The sequence below is a fragment of the Aotus nancymaae genome, unplaced genomic scaffold (assembly GCF_030222135.1).
Source record: "Aotus nancymaae isolate 86718 unplaced genomic scaffold, 86718_ANA_hifiasm-v0.15.2.pri h1tg000014l, whole genome shotgun sequence".
Classification (NCBI taxonomy): Eukaryota; Metazoa; Chordata; class Mammalia; order Primates; family Aotidae; genus Aotus; species Aotus nancymaae.
Genome location: NW_026988425.1, coordinates 20,094,585 through 20,112,172, shown reverse-complemented (window position 1 = coordinate 20,112,172; position 17,588 = coordinate 20,094,585). Strand labels below are relative to the sequence as shown.

The following is a 17,588-nucleotide window of genomic DNA, read 5'->3' as shown; positions in this document are numbered from 1 at the left end:
CATGGTATATATGTACCACATTTTCTTCATCCAATCTATCACTTATGGACATGAGTATGGAATGTTTTTCCATTTGTTTGTGTCATCTCTGATTTTTAAGCAGTGGTTTGTAGTTCTCTTTGTAGAGATCTTTCACCTCCTTAGTTAGATGTATTCCTAGATATTTTATTCTTCTTGAGGCTACTGGAAATATAATTGCATTATTTATTTGGCTCTCAGCTTCAACATAATTGATGTATAGAAATGCTACTGAACCAAAGGAGATAGAGAGGTTAAAAAAAATTCAAAAGATCCATTAAGTTGGACAAGAAAGAAATAAAGGACATTCAAATAGGAAGAGAGGAAATCAAACAAATCCAGGAGCTACTTTTTTTTGAAAAAAAATAAAGTAGCTAGACTGCTAGCTAGACTAATAAAGAAAAAAAGAGAGAAAATTCAAATAAACACAATAAGAAATGATAAGGAGGATACTTTGACTGACCACACAGAAATACGACCATCAGAGAATATTATAAACACCACTATTCACAACTAGAAAATCTAGAAGAAATTAATAAATTCCTGGACATATTACACCCTCCCAAGACTGAACCAGAAAGACATTGAAGCACTAAACAGACCAATAATGAGTTCTGAGATGAGGCAGTAATAGTCTTCCAACCAAAAAAAAAAAAAAAAAGCCCAGGACCAGATGGATTCACAGCTGAATTCCACCAGATATGCAAAAAGAGCTGCTACCATTCCTACTGAAACTATTCCAAAAAATTGAAAAGGAAGGACTCCTCCCTAATTCATTCTATGAGGCCAGTATCATTCTGATACCAAAAGCTGGCAGAGATTCAACAAATAAAGAAAACTTTAGGCCAATATCCTTGATGAACATTGATGCAAAAATATTGGCACACCAAATCCAGCCTTCATCAAAAAGGGCTCATCTAACACAACCAAGTCAACTTTATACCTGGGATGCAAGGTTGGTCAACATATGCCAATCAATAATTGTTATTCCTCACATAAACAGAACTAAAAACAAAAAACACATGATTATCTCAACATATGTAGAAAAGGGCTTTGATAAAATAAAACACCTTTTTATGTTAAAAACTCTCAATAAGCTAGGTATTGAAAGAACATATGTCAAAATAGTAAGACCCATGTATGGCAAATCAACAACCAATATCATACCGAGTGATCAAAAGCTGGAAGCATTCTTCTTGAAACTTGGCATGAAACAAGGATGCCCTCTCTCATCACTCCTACTCAACATAGTATTGGAAGTTCTGGCAAGAGCAATCAGGCAAGAGAAAGAACTAAAGTGTATCCAAATTGGAAGAGAGGAAGTCAAACTATCCCTGTTTGCAGATGACATGATTCCGTATCTAGAAAACTCCATCGTTTTAGCCCAAAAGCTTCTTAAGCTGATAAGCGACTTCAACAACATATTGGAATACAAAATCAATGTGCAAAAATCGCTAGCATTTCTGTACACCAATAACGGTCAAAACAAGACAAATCACAAATCAACTCCCATTCACAATTGCCACAAAATAAATAATATACCTAGGAATACAGCTAATAAGGGAGGCAATAGATCTCTACAAGAAGAACTACATACGACTGTTTAAATAAACAATTATTTTAATTTAGGGGAGAGATAATGGTACATTGGACAAGAAAGCCTGTTTGAGATAGAAGGCAGTAAATGGAATTGAAAGGCTATTTGTGAGGCAAAATGATAATATGTAATGATGTATGTGTGCAGGGGATAAGAAGATCATTATTTCATTTCTGGAATTCTAGGTTTGCAGTGCTTTACACAAATCAAGTCAATATTCAAGTAGTCAGATATAAAAGTCAGAGGAAAGGAATTGTCTAGAGATAAACAGGTGAGAATCTTGGGAATAAGATAAGTGTTTGAAATTCTGGTTTCTGACAAGATTGCCTAAATTTCAGTACTGAGTAAAATACAAAGGAGATGGTCATGAAGAACTCCAACATTTAAACATAGAGAAAGCAAGTCTGAGAAACAGCTTGAGACGGCAGAACCAGAAAGGTGGGAGTAAAAATAAGAAAGCGCTTTGTCTCAGAACATAAGGAAAGTATGGTTAATGATACAGAAAACTCAAATCAGGTAAAGATTAGAAAATGCTCATTGAATTGAATGATATAGACAATTTTGTAAGCTATTCACTTGGTTGAATGAGAGGAACAGAAGCCAAAAAGGATAATATATGAGGTATAAGCTGGGCATGGTGGCTCACACCTCTAATCCCAGAACTTTGGAAGGCCAAGGTGGACAGATAACTTGAAGCCAGGAGTTCAAGACTAGCCTGGCCAACATGGAGAAACCCTGTGTCTACTAAAAATACAAAAAGTAGGCCGGGCGCGGTGGCTCAAGCCTATAATCCCAGCACTTTGGGAGGCCGAGGCGGGTGGATCACGAGGTCAGAGATCGGGACTATCCTGGTCAACAAGGTGAAACCCCGTCTCTACTAAAAATACAAAAATTAGCTGGGCATGGTGGCGCGCCTGTAGTCCCAGCTACTCGGGAGGCTGAGGCAAGAGAATTGCTTGAACCCAGGAGGCGGAGGTTGCGGTGAGCCGAGATGGCACCATTGCACTCCAGCCTGGGTAACAAGAGCGAAACTCCGTCTCAAAAAAAAAAAAATACAAAAAGTAGTGGGACATGGAGGTTCATGCCTATAATCCCAGCTACTCTGGAGGCTGAGGCACGAGAATCAATTGAACTAAGATCGCACCACTGCACTCCAGCTTGGGCAATAATGTGTCTCAAAAAACTGAAACAAAATTAAAAGGAACGAGTGAAATAGGAGATTAAGAGATGGTAGATGGTAGAGGTTACACACACACACATACACACACACACCACTTTCCACCAGTTATGTGGTAAATGAGGAATAATATAGACTAATCCCTCATTAATATATGTAAATATCTGGGGTCTCCATTGACACATCTCCTAAGAACAGGAAAGAAAATATCCTGTAAGAAGAAGAAATAAAATAACTACTCTCATAGTTAATGTTCAATAGGAATCTGATGGATCAAAATTAAAACATGCAATCCAGACATAAAGAGAGAAAGTAGTTCTCAACACATCAAAATACTGCAAACATAGTACATGTATTATATTTTAAAAATAAAGAATGTATCTTCCAGAATGGAATAGTACTAGCATGGAAATGATGAACAGGAGGCAAATATATTGGCATTACTGGCATTATTCATCTATAAAGGGGTTGTCCTGGCCAAATATTACCACATTTTGAGGAAAGATGAATCGGGTTCTCCTAGTCTGATTCCATTAAATATTTAAATATTACCGCCTTCCCTTGCTCTCCTGTTATCATGAACCTCTATTACAATAATTATTTAACTTTTTATCTAGCTGGTTGACAGAATAGACTGTTGTGAAAACTTGATATATTGTTCTCCTTAGCATTTACAGTTCTCTATATAGATTAACTCATCACCAGTTGAATCACCAGTGATATTATATACCCTTGCTGTATAAAGATTATACTCTGATAGTTAATATTCAATGATAAACTGATTGATTAAAATTAAGATAAATCTAGACATAAAGATAGAGTGTAGTTCTCAACCCCCTGAAATACTGCAAACATAGTACATTGATTATATTTTAAAAATAAAGAATGCTACTTCCTGAATACACTGTGGTGCATTTATCTGTCCACAAAGTTGTTATAGCGATACATGAGATGCAGACTGGTAAATGTGAAAATGGAAATAAGGAAAAGCTTGTGTCTAATTAGAGATGTAAGTGCAGAGAAATAGAATCATTTCCTCCCATTGGCTTTCCTGGAGGGTTATACTGAGGTGTATTTGCTGGATTCTAGAATTTGTCCTTAGACTTGTATACCCAGAAATTTCATTCTATTATCAACAAAGAACAAGTTCATCTCTCTAGACCAAACTGCCATTAACCAAGCTCACAATACTGATATATAAAATCAGTATATTATATACATCCTATTTGAGGGTGCGTGACGTAGCCCACCAGAAAAACTGATGGGGGGAAATGATTCTGTTCCTGTGAACTAACAGCTGTCATTAGATAGGAGCTTTTCCTTATTTCCATTTTCATCTTTACAAGTCTGCATCTTCTGTATGGCTAGAATAACTTTGTGGGCAGGTGCCTTTAATTTTTCATAGCACCTGGCAAATTGCTCTAGACATATTGGCTACTTACAATAAAATAAAAATTCTAAGTGTTTGTATAATTTTATTGGTGTGAATTCGAGCATAGGCAGGGCATAAATTGCTTGCCCACAAACTTGTATTTGATATGCACTAACCCTTCACTTACTTAATTCTCTTGTGCTAGAAACTAAAACCCTGAGGGGCGTGGGTATTATTGTAAACGTGGTATATATTTTCAACATCTTGACCTTTAACAGATAGATATTAGCTAAAAATGAAAAGTTCTGTACTGTGGTTGAATCCTTTATTAGAATTAATGTTCATGGGAAACATGGTTGTTATACACCCTCAAAGAACAGATTGCCCATAACATGCTCCGTTTGTGATGAGATATTAAAGACCAGCTTTCATAATTTTTCACTCCACATTTATAGATTTGTTTCTGCTGACAGAATAGTGGAAATGTAATTAAATGTTTAGTTTAATTAAAATGGAAAATAAAGGCTTGTTCTCAGAAATTCAGTGCAGCCCCAAAATAGCAAACATGAGTGATTATGTATCTCAAAAGCATGGTACTATTGGATTTTGTATGTATATATTTTTTCTAATTCTCAATTATAATTACATTCATATATTGTATACATCCCAAAGCAAACTGTGCATTGCCATCACACATAAACACAAATTTACACATCTACACACACAGGATGTATATGCAGAAGTCATTAAACTTAGAATATTTATATACAAAAATTGATTGAGGTTGGCATAGTGAATTGATGCGATATGCTACGTATTGAGAAACTCCCGGGATATGTCTATACCAGGGGTCAGCCAAATTTTTCTGTAAAGAGCCAGATAGTAAATGTTTTCAGCTTTGCAGGCCATATGGTCTCTGTCAAAACTACTCAATTCTGCTGTTGTAGCATGAAGCAGCCACAGACTATAATCAAATGGGCCTGCCTGTGTTCCAGTAAATCTTTATTTATGGACACTGAAATTTGAATTTTATATAATCTTCATATTTCGCTAGTCTTATTTTGATTTTTCTTAACCATTTAAAAAATGTAAAAACATTTTTAGTTCACATACCATACAAAAACAGGTGGCAAGCCCAGTGACTTATGGTACATACACGCGCACGCGCATGCACACACACACACACACACACACACACACTTTCCACGTACTGCACTTCAAACTATTAAACATCTCTGATTTCAACTCCTGCTACTCTGTCTCTTGCTAATTCTGCACTATTCACACTTTTTTTCTTCCATGAGCACTCTATTATTTCTATATTTTGAGTCTTGCTTATAAATTTCTTTCATATTCAAAGATTTCACGGACATTTAACTGTAATAGTTATGTGTTCTTTTTTCTTAAAATTATTTATTCAACAATTATTTCAAGCATAAATCAACTCAGCACTGTATTTTCGTGGAAAGATGCCTCAGTCAACACTCTTTATGTATTTACTCTTGGAATGCATTTTTCGTGCATGTCAGAACAGCATCCTTTATTCCAAATAGTCAGTTGACTCTCTATAATCAGTTGAATCACCCACGATTTCCTTTGGTAATTGGAAATGCACTTGGTAATATATTTAACCTTTATATCATCTGTTATCTAATCTGTGTTGTTTTTGATTGCACAAAACTATTATTTTACTTATATATAATCAATATTTTTAAAATTATATTAAAAGCATATTTGACGTTTATTATTACTTTAATATGAATTCTCTTATTCAAAATTGTCTTGGTACCTCCAATGAATCAATTTTGAAATGAAATTTACATCATTAGCCAAACTAAACAAATTTTATTCAATATTTGGAGGTGTTTGTGTCAAGTTCTTAAAATATTTACCTGAAAATTGACCTATTTAATTTTCTCATTAAAAAAAGATATATCACTTTAAGTTCTTTTGCATTTTTGTCTTGTAAATACATCACATTTCCCTCTAAGTTAATTTTAAATTATAAGAGATTTTTATTGTGATTTTGAAAGGAACCATTTTATATATTTTAATGTTCCATTAGATACTTAACATGTTTCATAAAATTAATGTATTAAACAGATTTAGCATGTGTGGAGCAGCTAAGTACTATGTTTCGTGACATGTTTTAAACAATATTATATCTTTAAAGTCATGATAATGATTAATCTAAACAACTATAATAGTGTAGTTTCTAATTATAAAATGCCATGTGCTAATGAAGGAATATATGAAAACAGGGAGTAGAAAAAGGGAGTTCATATTTCATCAATCTGAGCATTAACACTTTTGCTTTTTAATTTTTGTTTCAAATTTTCATTTTAATAAGCGTCTTGGTTGCTGTTATTGTAGACATTGTAGATATCCTCATAGTTTAAAAATTCTAACAGTTCCAAATATTTAAATGAGAAGAAAAGTTTTTCCGCCAAGCTCCATTCCCTAGAGTAATTTCTATTTTAAATTCTTTTAGTAGACAATATTACTGTAAATGATTTTATTATTCTCAAAACTTGTGAAATAATAATTTATCTATTAACTCTCCACTTCTATAGAAAATAAATTTAACACACTTAAATGATCGATTTCCTTCCAAACTTGTCCACTTGCCATCTCTAGTTCTTCCAGTGTATGCCTTTATGGCTTAAAACAAATTACCTTTGATTTCTCCAATCTAGTAGCAATCTAGTTTGCTACTTTTAACAAAAATAATGAAATCTGTATACTTACTCCCTTCCATCTGGCCTTTTCAATCTTGTGTGTCATATTATTTTGTGTGTTATATGTTATTTGATTTTACATTGATTTGAACATTTAATTGTTTTTCTCTTGTTTTCTTATGTTGGCAAAATAAAAAGTCAATAAATATGTTTAATGCACTTATAGAATCCTGTCTCTTTCAAATTGTTACTCAAAGGACAATCTCCCAAATGTCAAGTGCTAATGGTCATTCTCCAAACATGTCTAACATAGAAATCAATTCCTGAAATGATATCAAATATCCAGATTTTTAGACATCTTTACTGCAGAAGCTAATTTAGATGGTCTAGGAAGATCCAATACTAGTTTTATAATTAGGCAAAATTAACTTAGTGATTCTTTTGTCTGAATCTATTTTCTTACCAGTGTTGTTTGCCTCAGTGTCTCCCTTTTGTTTACGTCTCATTCTTCCTCATTTGGTTATTGAACAACCTTAAATAACTTAAAATTATATGTGTGTGTGTGTGTGTGTGCATATGTATATGTACGTGTGTATATGTATGCATGTGTGCAGATATGTGTAAATATGTAGAAATCATTGGGAAGGAACAATCTCCTAAGTTTAATGTCTAATGGTCATTTCCCAAACTTATTTAATCATAAGAACAAATTTATCAACTCATGGAAAGTGTGTGTGTGTGTGTGTGTGTGTACATATATACACTTTGTTTATATACAAGTATGAACTAAATTCCTGAAGTTTTCATGTTCAAATATACTTATTTTGCCATTATTTTTAAGTGGATAATATGGCAGTTTATGCAATTAGTGCCAGATTCAAGCATCTGTCTAGATTAGGCTCTGCTGCTCTCTCCCAGTATTCAGTGTCACTGGTAAGATATCTAGTCATTTGAATGTTTATTTCTTCCTAGATGATCGACTTTATTTTTTTTCTATGTGGAATTCATTAGAATTTGTCTTTAGTTCTGGCATTTTCAAATTTCTCCAGAAACGCATATGTATTTTTCCCATTATTCCCTTTTGGAATTTGTGTGCTATTTCAATGATGAAGACTTGTGTTTTCCCTCAATCACAGGGTTTCTTAACTCATTGTATTAGCTCTTCAAATTTACTTTTTATTTTCTCTGTTATTTGGAACTCCTTGTAGATAGATGGTGGCATTTTGATACACTCTTTGTTCCTCTTTATATACATATGATGTTTCTCTTTATAGTGATTTCTTCAATGCCATACATTTTCAGTCTTTTCTTCTTTATCAGCAATGTATTCTTAGCAGAGCCATTCTGTAATCCAACCCATCTATTGAACTATTTGTAAAGGTTTGCGATCTTTTAAATGTACAAATATTTCCTATCCTGAAGTTTTATTAATTCATTTCCAAAGTCAATAACTGTTCCATCTTAGATATCCTCATTGCTGCTTAAGTTTCCTCACATGTTGCCTGATCCTTGGTGGCCTATTCACATTTATGAAAAATGAAGTTAACTAATGAGTGTAGAAGACAATAGCTTGCCATGCAATTGTGTGAAATGTTCTCTCTAATTGACCCCACCCTTTAAAGGGAGGGCTGAATGCAAGAATTATATATATGAAAGGAGCTGGCTACTTAGACCTCCTTTTAGCACTCATGTGAGGAATACAGGATGATAGGTCAGAGACAATGCCCAATTGCTAAAATAATGATTTCACTTTGATGTAATATTCACTCTGCTTTGCAGAAAACAGGAGATTCCCTTAGGTAGGGGGTGCTGTTGCTGGAGTCTTGGTAAGAAAAGAAAGTGGCTCAGACCAGTAAAAATAGTAAAAATCAGTCCAACCAGATCCAGACTATGTTGTGACTTTGCTGATGAATTAGAAGACTAAATGTGAGCTATCAAGGTCAATCCCTAGCAGATTGGATTGAGAGCAAACAGCAAGTAGTTGGCTTTAGATAAGACCACACTCATCATTATAACATGAGAAAGAACTAAACATATGATACAAAATACAATATATTTAGATGCAAGTAGTTTACTAGATTTTCTGACAAGAAAAAATATTTTGTTATTAGGTCTATTTTATAAATAAAATTGATATAAAATCATTTGTTAGTAGAGGAGAAAAGGAGATTGTAGGGCAGAGAAGAGACAAATAATTGAGAATTTTCATTTTGGAAAATTAAAAAAAACAGTGGGAAATACAGTACAATTACTAGGAAGAGATATTTGCCCATTTGAAGTCTGTGTTTACAATCTGAAGACAGAACAATTTATAGAGTAGTGTGACATTTCTCCAGCAACTTAAAGCTGTAACAGAAAATGACTATTTTAATCTTCTTCCCACAAACCTCCAACATGTACAACTACACACACAGCCACATACTGATATATATATATATATATATATATATATATATATATATATATATATGTATGTTGCAATTTTAATAAAGTTTGCAGATTTGAATAACTGTGGGTTTTGTTTTGCCTTTTTAACTTTCTAAACTGGGCAAAAGCATTGCTTCACTCTTCTAAACTGGTTTTAATACACATTTATCTTATCACATCCTAAGGTATACTTATTCTAGCTGATTTCAGACCAAATCCATTAAAATTGGTAAAGGCAGCACTGATAATGTTCTAAAACGATTAAGTAGGTCCACATCACAATTAATTTGCATGAAAATAGTGACAACATAGCAGGAAACATACCCAGTATGTGAATTGCTTTTTTTGTGTGTTTGGATTCCTTTTTGACTTTTTCTCTTTTTCACATACTCACTGTTGTGCTCTACAGATTCCGTGATTGGCAAACCAGTCCTCTTTATCTCTGGGCTCTGATTTTTGTTCTCTGGAACTCTGAAAGAGAGAAAATCTATATCTCCCCTGAGCAGATTACAGACGGCACCAGATCCCTTCTTCAGTCCTGCCTTTCACTTTTCAGGAAAGTAGGTAATCTCAATAGCACAAGACGTTAACAAATGAACCATATTGATATCTCCACAAATCATTCCCTATTTTTCTTTTGTAATGTGTTCTCGTCCTTATTGTCATCACTTACAACTTAGTCACATTTGGTAATATGTTATGTATGTGTACAGTTTGGTAAAATCACAGTAGTAACTGAGAGGTTGTGTCTATTGTTATAACTGTAATTTACTGAGTATATACATGTAGCATACACTCTAAAAGGTGAATTATGTAAGTTATTTCCTTCAATATGTGTAATTAGTACAACTTATCTTCCAGAACTGCGCTATATTACCATTAAAAGATGTGGAAGCTGAGAGCCAGTTTCAAGGCAATGCACCAAATAGGCGACAAAGCTAAAATTTGACTGAAGTTAGTCTCTATGCAAATTCTAAAGATTTCTTTTCAAATTCCATTAAAAAATAAATGTATGGCATAAAAACTGTATCTACCATGTATACAATAAAGTTATAGGGGGAATTCAGAAATGGTTAATTAAATGGGACCAGCGATATTTCAGTAGAAAAGTTCTATCAATTGAATGCCTTTAATGTGTGGAGTAAAATTCTAAACATAGTAAAAATGTACTGGGAAGATTTAGGGGACTTTAGAGACAAAAATTCTGGCTTGAGGAATGTGATAAGGAAAGCATCAATGTCAATAATGACTAGTTACTAACAATGAGCAGAACATATGGTTAGGGACATTGTGTGTAAAACTGCCAACACTGAGATATGAATAACGGCATCTTGAGGAATCTTTAGATAGATGGAGGACAATGACAGTGCCACTTTGAAAGTGACTTGAGGCCTATGTGTATGCTCAGTGTGGCTGCAGTAGTCTGGGAATAACCTATCCCTACCTACACTTTGATTTGCCCACTCTGAGGACCTAATGCTGAGCAGGACAATGAATGTAAAACCTGATTTTCACTGTTCACCTGAGCATGTGGTGTAATTCTCAATTGCCTATGGTGACCAAAAGACCCGGGCTTATACAACACAAGAGACCTACAGAGAAATTATTTCAGCACACCACATGCAATTGACTTGCAGTTAAAAAAAGGAAAAAGAATAATGACATAAGGCATCCTGAGATATGAAAATGAAATCCCATTTTATCTAACCAATCTTCCTAGAGTCCCAAATTAACCCTGGCAATATGGAATTTATTTTGGACACACTTTCTGGACAATGCTTCAGAGACACTGTTCTCTTTTTAGCTTGTTCTGTTCTTTATGGGGTTGATGGCCTCTATACATTTTTTTCTGAGTTAAAAATAATCAGACTTTATGTCATAGTCTAATTTTTCTTTTAAGGTTGTAATATAAATAGCATTTATTATATAACACCTACTCTTCCTCTTGTGCCCTCAAACACATATTCACCTATACACTCAGTAGGGGAAAGTAATAGAATTCACATTTCAACTGTTTGCTTTCAATACAATCTTTAATATTCTCCATGAATAATTATATGCACTTACCACTTGGCAGTCCTTTTATAAAGCAACTTTGAATAAGCAAAGAAATGGTACAGCATAGCTAATCACATTCTCAAATGAAGATCAAGCTTCTCATGCATTAAAATAAAAAGAAATTATGAGACTTCATTTGACAATTTTGCACGCTGTAGAATATGTAAATCTCTACTATACTAAGTTAATTTGATCTATTTTTAGCTACATCTTTTTTTTCACCGTGACTAAACCTTACCCTGGAGTTGCCACATTTTTACTTTGCCAACCTTTGCAAAAGTGAGTAAAGTTCTGTTTACTAATCAGTAATATAAAGTTACAGTTTACTAAAAGGCTTTTTAAATTCATATCAACTAAAGATTTTGTAATGTTTTCTGATCAGCACTTCAGACTTTTCCTTTTAAGTGCCATTTCTCTTTTCTCTTCTTTGCTCTCCTCTCTTCCTCCTTTCCATTCTCATCTTTCACCTGCTCTTTCTTCTCTCATTGTCTAGCTAGCTCTGTCATCGATCCCCTAGAAACTTTCCTCTCATCCATTAGGGACCGTATAGCATATATCATTCGTATTATCATCATCATCATCATCTGTGGCTGACTCACAAAACTATGTCTCCCACCCAAAGCTATTTTCCCAAGCTACAATCTAATACTGCCAACTGACTCTTGGCTGTCCCTTCAAAATATCTGGCTAACACCTCATCAGCATATTTCAAATTGAAACTATATTTCTAACCAAATCTTACAACTTTCTTCCCACTTTGCCATTTTTTCTCCCAGGATCAAGCTCTAAAACTCTTAGTTTTATCTCCACTGTGTTCTGTTTAATTCTTTCAGTAAATGTCTCCAATTTGCTTACTTCTTATTCTTATACCAAGTTAAAGGCATTCATTATTTCTTTTTTGCTTATCAGTACAAATTATAGATTTTTTTTATCCTGTAACACAACAAGCAGAGTATTAATCAACCAAGTTTCAGTCAATATAGTTTAGTAATCTATTAAAAATAGATTAATAGATTGTATATTCACAATCTATTAATTAGATTGTGTATTCAGTCAACAGAGTTTAGTAATCTATTAAAAATCTTGGATTATCTTGACAGTGTCCCCACTTGGCCCACCCTATCTCTATATTGGGCTCTTATTCGAATTCATCTGTCCCCATACCTTATTACCTAAGATATAAAAACTACTAACACTTTTCCTACTACCTCCCACTTCCTCACCATATAGTTTGGTATCACTGCAGTGACAGGAAAAGTCAGAACTCCTATTCTGAGACAGTCATCCTACATACATAATTTAAAAAAGGGAAGACAGTTGAATTGGGGGACTATGAGAATCTGAAAGAACTTGAGATGGAACTTAATACATAATTTGAGAATTATCAATAAAACAAGATAAGTAGAGTTGGGGTCATTGGATGGGTAGAAGTGGTGAGCAGGTATGATTCATGAGCTTGTGACCTCTGCAGCTGCATAAAGCCCCACATTCAGAATTGGCCTCATGCTTGGTCTGATGCTCTGTTGCCATCATCCTGAAATTCTCAGTATGTTTTTAAGAATCCCAACATTTTAATTTTGTACTGTTCTCCCATTCTCCCAATTATGTAGCTAGTCCTGGCAGTAAGGAAAACATTGAGGCTAGTCTCCAGACTTTTATTTTTTTGAGATGGAGTTTTGTTATTTTTGTCCAGGCTGGAATATAATCGCGCCATCTTGGCTCAATGCAACCCCCGCCTCCCAGGTTCAAGAGATTCTCCTGCCTCAGCCTCCCTAGTAGCTGGGATAACAGGCATGCACCACTAGATTCTCCTGCCTCAGCCTCCCTAGTAGCTGGGATAACAGGCATGAAACACTAGAGACAGTGTTTCACCATGTTAGCCAGGCTGGTCTCAAACTCCTGACCTCAGGTGATCCACCCACATTGGCCTCTCAAAGTTCTGGAAGTATAGGCATGAGCCACCATGCCCAGCTGTGTCCAGAATTTTATGTGGGCAATTGTGGAGAAGTTATGTGTGTATTTGTCTGTTTAGAAGGGGTGTGTGTGTGTGTCTGTGTGTGTAAATGATAGTCCCTTCAATGATTGAGAAGCCTGAAAGGAGAAACAGATCTGGAATCTTAAGTCTCCTTCTGTGTATTCAGGGACTTTATCTTATATTTTACCTTTTTTCTTTTTCTTTAGCACCTCATTATCTTTTATAGTTAACGTCCTCTTTAACTAGGTAAACTATGTTCCACTCAAACAATGGTAATAATAATTTATTTCTTGAATTCTATGATGCTTTGTTTCAATTTTATGATTCTCTTCTTCCTTTATTGAAAAATCATTCCACCTTGTTCTGTATTTTTTTTCATTTATTACCAGACTGTCTTCTTTTGCCACCAATTTCCTGACTGCCAATTCCAGTGTCACAAATAACCTCCAAATAGCCAAACATAACATGAGAATGCACTTGTTATGCTACCAAAATGAATATGATTCATTTCTCTAAGCTTGGCGACCTTATCTATTTCATTAATTTTATGACCCTAAATTCTTGTGTTTTTTTGTCTTGCATCTAGGACTGCTTATTTTCCATTTCAAAGGATTCCCCTCCCCGCTTAGCTCAACTCACACTATAATACTAATGCTGTTTATGGTTCTTTCCTTCTTTCTGCTGTCCTTGAACAAATCCATGAGAAACAGATATTGAACAATTATATATAAATGTCTCCTCAAATTTTATTTCAAACTCTGGCTTGTTCTCTTAGCATGAAACTAATAACCAACTGGACAATCATTTGTTGATTTCTAATGGGCCCATTAAAGTCAATGTGACCTCAAATCAATCTATTATCTTCTTCCTTCAAACTAGTTTTCCTCTGACAGTGCACTTTCTGACAATACAAACACTCTAGCAGAATTCATGAGAGCAGCCTGGAATCGTCCCTTGCTCATCACTCCTATCCTATTGTAGGGTTATCCTATTTTAATTTTTTACTATTTTAAAATATTTTAACCCATCATCACACTTGTTTCTCTGACAAAACTTATGTAGCCAATGAGCTCATAATAACATTCTAGATTATTTTTGATAGCTTTCAAACTGGTCCCCATGTATTTAATTTTACCCCCCCTAAGCTTGGCCACTTGGCCAGCAGAGAGAAGACTTAGTTGTAAAGTCAAATATTACCATTTCATTATCGTGGGTTAAATAACTCATCTGATGAAGTCCAAGGCCTTTAACAGGAATATAACTTCTGCATAATCACTTTGCCCTGATTCTCCATTTCATGTTTCATTCTGCTCCTACCCGACTTTCTTTACGAACATCTTTTAACACCCCGTCATCCTCTCTGCCCTCTTCCTGTCATGCTAGAGTAATATCTCTTTATTGTCCAACTTGGTTCTTCTAGGAAACTTTCTCCACATACTCAAGATGAATTAAGAAACTTTCTTGACACCCTATGCATCATCCCCCTATGATAGTATTGCGTTATGATGAAATGTTGATATGTCTGCATCCTCTACTGTATCATAAGCTTCTTGAAGTATAGGCAATAGCTTACCATTGTTGCAGTCCATAAACCTTGCACTTAGGTTGACCTGCAATCAGTTGAAGCAAATGTTGGAATAGAAAACTTTAAAGTACACTTTCTGTTGGTTCTCAAAGACTTTAGAGTTTACCTCTGCATAAGGATATGATAGTGGACATATGTTACTCTCTGCTGAGTGCCTCAGCCGAGGTAGAAACAAAGTGATAGTGGAAGCCTAGATACAAGAGTAAGTAATTCTTGAGACTGTCCAGCAATGGCCCAGAAAAGGAGATTGAATTTTATAAATGTTCTATTACATTTTCTTCATCTTCTCAGAAATGACTGAGTTCTATAGGAAGTCTGCTTTGGGGTTCTTAAAAGAGAGTAAAAAAGGCAATCAAAATATATTATAAATGTGATATGTGCTATAACAGTGTACAACCATCCAGAATATTCTGTGGAACTATTTTTAAATTTAAATAGCTAGGCTCCATCTTTTGGAGATTCTGATGTATAGGTCTCTAGAGATATACTCGCTTTTAAAAATATTTTATTTTGTTTGAAAAATTTTTTCAGTCATCAATTTCTATTTTAGGCCTCCTTATTATTTAAAACTTTCCTCAAATTCTACCTCTCCCAATGATGACTTATCAGCTCATTGAATGTAATTATTTTTTAATTTATAAGAGACATTGTCCTCATATAGCTTATGGAATTTACGGTATTGCATTGTATTTTAGTAACCTTTTTTTAGTTTCTTAGCTTCTTTATATCCTTCTACAAAACCTAGATCAGTGCTTTGCTAGCTGATATTCTGTTTGTATTTTCTGAATAAATCTAGTCATGTGTACATATATTCATATATGTATGTATATATATTTATGTTCACAGATATCCATATTGTTTTAATAAAGTGTAAGAAAGAGCTATAGAAACTTCAGAACTTAATTTCTAGCATGTCTCCTGACTGAGCATGAAGACGTTTAAATTCATTATATTTCCCAATTAGCAATAACATGATAGTGAAATGGATATGAACAGAAATTATGAATCTGAAATAACAAAATGGTCAAAAAGCATTCTAGTAACCACATGAACAGAAATTGAAACAATGAGATATTAATTTTCAATTGTTGAATAAGCAAATAGAAAAAAATGTTATTGCTAGAAGATAGTGAGGAACTATTTAATCTTTTACCCTTCAGTAATGGTGTTGGGGACCAATAGAGTAATCATGAGTTTCAAGAAATGTTCATTTATTTTACTTAGTAGTTTCAATTTCAGTAGTTTTTTCAAGTGCTATAGTCAGAGACCCAGGAAATGATATATCAACTGTGATGTTCATTAAAGCATTGTTTATATCAAAAACTTGGGAATGACATTAATATTCAGTAATAGAGAAAATTCAAAACACGTATACTTTATAGTATAGTGCTGATAATTTATTGAAAATATTGAGTGAGAACTTCTAGCGAACAAAAAATCTGATGCATTAAATGTCAAGAGGCAAAATAGATGCATCATTTTTTCAGTCTCTCATAAGATGTTCTTAAGGAAAACCATATTTTGAGTTACTATATATTACTATATTGGATGGGCATAAATGCATGTTAGTAAATTGAATATAGTTCTGAAAAGATAAGTGATTTGGTCAACCCTAAGTTCTGATTCATTGAATATTAATGAAATAACCCTTATTTTTTTTGGAAACAAAAGTCATAAAAATGATTTTAAACATTTACCTCTCTACTGGTACTATAAATGTTGTGCCCTGAGTGCAATATAATGTTTCTTTGATGGTTAAGAATCTTAAAATGCCTCAGGGTCTTCTAAATATCAATTTTCGTTACATAGCACCAAAAAGTTAAATGCAGATATGGGAGGTTGAACTGAGTGAGTATTATCCCCAGGATATTCTATGTAAGCTGTAGCTTTTCTTTTAATGACAAGCTTCCAGGTAAGATTTGTTTATTAGTGACTTCCCTCTTTCTGCTATAAATGAAGCACAGAAAGCAAATATGATTTAGCACATTTACTGAGCACTTACAACTGGGATTCAGCTAGCCATTATCCAAAGTCTCTTTTATGCTAAAGACTATACTAGACTTTTTGGTACATTTAAATTTTTTTTTTTTTTTTTTGGAGACAGAGTTTTGCTCTTGTTGTCCAGGCTGGAGTGCAATGGCACAATCTTAGTTCATCACAACCTTCACCTTTTGGGTTCAAGCAATTCTCAGCCTCATGTGTAGCTGAGATTACAAGCATGCACCACCACGCCGGGCTAATTTTGTATTTTTAGCAGAGATGGGGTTTCTCCATGTTGGTCAGGCTGGTCTCGAACTCCCACCTCAGGTGATCCACCTGCCTCGGCCTCCCAAAATACTGGGATTACAGGTGTGAGCCCCCGTGCCCACCCTAAAGTTTTTTTTTTTTTTTTTTTTCAAAGCTCGCAGCAGCTCTATCAGAGGAGGGTGGTATCCCAGTCTAAAAGTGAGGTAGTACATTCAAAAAGTAAAAGAACCTGGTTCAACAACTCTACATTTAATATGAGTGGTCAACATAGGTCTTGACTCTATGTCATCCAATGTCAATCTAGAGTTATGTATATTACACCTAGCTGCATGAAGACATATCATGTACCAGATACATATTTGTAGCTTGCATTCAATTAAGAAACAGATATGCAAATCTATAATGATAAAAGAAGCAAGTTTATATAAATTTTACTAAATGCTTGATAGTTTTC

The 17,588-nt window shown here is 34.2% G+C and overlaps 1 protein-coding gene across 9 annotated transcripts in view; it reads left to right on the top strand.

Moving 5' to 3' along the window:
• Positions 1–17,588, top strand: part of CDH18 (cadherin 18) — a 1,109,085-nt gene that overhangs the window by 543,750 nt on the left and 547,747 nt on the right. Inside the window, exon 1 of one of the 9 annotated variants that reach the window (XM_064375891.1) lies at positions 9,811–9,829. The exons of the other annotated variants lie outside the window; for them this stretch is intronic. The gene's annotated coding sequence lies outside the window, so the exon portion shown is untranslated. Of the gene's footprint in view, positions 1–9,810; positions 9,830–17,588 lie in introns of those variants that run through there. 9 annotated transcript variants of the gene reach the window in all.